Consider the following 3,196-nt stretch of genomic DNA (forward strand, 5'->3'; position numbering starts at 1 on the left):
GAAAGTGAAGTGGAACTCAAGAGACTTCTGATGCGCGTACAAGAAGAGAGTGAGAAGTTTGGGCTTAAACTGAACATTAAAAAGACAAAGATCATGGCGTCTTGCCCTATCAAGTCCTGGAGCATCAATGGACAAGAAGTGGAAGCTGTGACAGATTTTCTCTTCTTGGGCTCCAAGATTACCTCGGAAGGAGACTGCAGCCATGAAATTAGGAGACGCCTGCTTCTGGGAAAGAGAGCAATGGTTAGCCTTGACCGCCTAGTAAAGAGCAGAGACATTAGTCTGCCAACCAAGATCCGTATAACTCGTGCTATGGTCTTTCCAGTTGTGATGTATGGATGCGAGAATTGGACTGTGAAAAAGGCTGACCGCCGAAGAATTGACGCGTTTGAATTGTGGTGCTGGCGAAGACTCTTGAGAGTTCCTTGGACTGCCAGAAGATCAAATCAGTCGATATTGTCGACCATAAACCCTGACTGCTCATTGGAGGGTCAAATTTTAAAGTTAAAGCTCAGCTACTTTGGTCATCTGATGAGAAGAGAGGAGTCGCTGGAGAAAGATTTGATGTTGGGAAAGGTTGAGGGTCGCCGGAGAAGGGGTAGGCAGCGAACGCGTTGGTTACATGGCATCCTCGAGGCACTGCAGATGAAGTTAAGTGATGTTAGGGAGATAGTGAGAGACCGGAAAGCGTGGCGTGACATGGTCCATAGGGTCACGAAGAGTCGGACACGACTGAACGACTAAACTGAACTTACCTATTCTGTAGCGAGATCCTGAACTCTTCTGCCCTCCCCCTCACCGCTAATTCGTTGATGGGTTTCTTTCTTACTAATTTGTTGTGTTCGTTTGTCAGATTTAGGCTAATTCGGGACCTCACCATCCTGTGGTCACTGCATCGCACTTTCCCGATCTTGCATAATGGCGGGGGTTGAACACATTAAGAAGTCGATTTCATTTTTAGTCTCCCCGTTCGGACTTTTCCATGTCCATTTCCGGTTCTTCCGTTTGCTGAAGAAGGTATTCATGATTCGTAAGTTATTGCGCTCTGCAAACTTAACTAGTAACTCCCCCCTGCTATTCCTAGAACCAATGCCATAGTCACCTACTGCCTTGTCTCCTGCCTGCTTTTTCCCTACCTTGGCATTGAAGTCGCCCATTAGTACAGTATACAGTATACGATGCCTGCCACCCTCTCATTAATACTATAGAATTCATCGATATTACCCGCTATATACTTATTGACAAGGGAACCTACTCCTAGTTCTCGCCTCTCCGGTAAACCTCGATGACACAGTACATGCCCATCCTTCAGTACAGTATATGCCTCATTCGGCCTCCTAACCTCACTAAGCCCTATGACATCCCATTTCATACCTTCTAGTTCCTGTAAGAGCACTGCTAAACTAGCTTCACTAGCTAGGGTGCTAGCATTAAACGTTGCCAGGGTCAGTTTCCAAGAGCGGCCTGTCCAGCGGAGCCAGGCTTTCTTAGCACCCCTTGCTGCGTCACAGGTCTGACCGCCGTCGTGGTCAGTTGTTCCGCAGCCGCTGGTGACTGAGGGCCGGGGTTTTATGGAGCTTATCATAGGAGGTTGCGGCCAATTACTGCACCAGGGTGGCCAACTCCTGTTCTGGGGAGGGAGTGCGTTGCCGGAGGTGTTCTCCGGCATCAGGTCGCACCCCAAACCTGTTTATGCAGTTCCATCGACACGCGTATATTTTTTTTTAATCCGGTGGAGAATTGCGCTGCACCTGGATTTGAACCCCGGTCCTCTTGCATGCGAGGCGGATGTTCTACCGCTACGCCACCGCTGCAGCTTCGCAGAATCGCTACGATTCAACTCATCGTGAGGTCTCTTTCCGTCCTGGTGACAAAGTATACTTCACGCACCTCTCCGCACCCCTGGCCTTAGTGATAACTTTCATCACCGCTACCTTGATCCATGCACGGTCATCGCCCAAACTTTCCTAGTAAACTACAAAGTGCCACGTATTCTTTCCCAAGCCGATCGACGTCACCGTGGCACTGAGATAGTTCATGTGTCTCGTTTAAAGCCATTTGTGCGCCGCGATACAGCATTTGCTTAGGAATGGCCAGGCTGGCCGCTTCCGACCCCCCGGGAAAATTGTGTGAGCCTTCCAAGGATTTTCTTCTTTCACGCGTGCATACCATCATCATCTTCATCCTCCCGCGGCGCTACCGGTGGTGCGCGCTTCGGTTGTCCATTACAATTAACGCCAGACACGGCATCCCTTGCCTTGCCGTCTCGACCTGGCCTTCTTCCACAATATATACTCCAGTCCAACCAATCATGTCCAATTCAATCCAAACCTGTCCAATCGTGTCCAATACAATTTAGTCCAATCTAATCTAGTCTAATCCCATCCTGTACAATGCTGGGTACACGCTCCCCCGAAATACGCCGTTTACTAGCCTATCATCATCACTACTGTCATCCTCACACTAGAGAAGGAGAATTAGGATGCGCCGCTCGCTATAGGTCTAGCTTTGTCTGCACGAACGGCGTCTCGCTGTATCCCTTTAAGGACGTATCGCATTGCGCAAACCCTTCGGTGCGTTCCTTTTTCTGCGTGCTCTGCTTACAGCTTCACATTATCGCACTAATGTTCGCTGAATGTGCTTTAGCAGGTATCACTGCGAGGTTCGTATTGTGTGAGGGATCTTTTTATAGATACGTTAAATGCTGAGCAAAAACAAATTGCTCGCGAACCAGGCGATATTTAAATTGCAGGGAGCGACCCTGAATTGCAGTTATTTTCACTTTGAAGACGCAATAAACTCTTCCTTGTAACAATCCCCTTTCTTACATAAGCTCTTATAACTAGGCATTTTAACGATACGATTACAGTTATTCTGTTCGTTTTTCTGCGTTCTTTGACACTGGTGGTACTTTGTTCGCAGTCTCTTACACTTTTATAATCTCGCCGCGCCTCATTTGTTATCACGAAGATTGCAAGAAGACCATGACAGGCGAATGAAAGATTTGCATTGTCCTTGAACTGTACCTTCCTACAGTTCAAGATTTGCATTGTCCTGATGCGCCTATCAAGGTAACCAGGTAACCAACCGTGAGTTACTAAAACCTGGCTTTCGATGCAGCACAGCTCTACTCATTTATGCCCCAAGTGAAATCACTCAATCAAGCTATGTGATTCTTATCCATGTGGGTTCCAAT

The sequence above is a fragment of the Amblyomma maculatum genome, chromosome 2 (assembly GCF_055883805.1).
Source record: "Amblyomma maculatum isolate TAMU_Amacu chromosome 2, ASM5588380v1, whole genome shotgun sequence".
Taxonomy (NCBI): Eukaryota; Metazoa; Arthropoda; class Arachnida; order Ixodida; family Ixodidae; genus Amblyomma; species Amblyomma maculatum.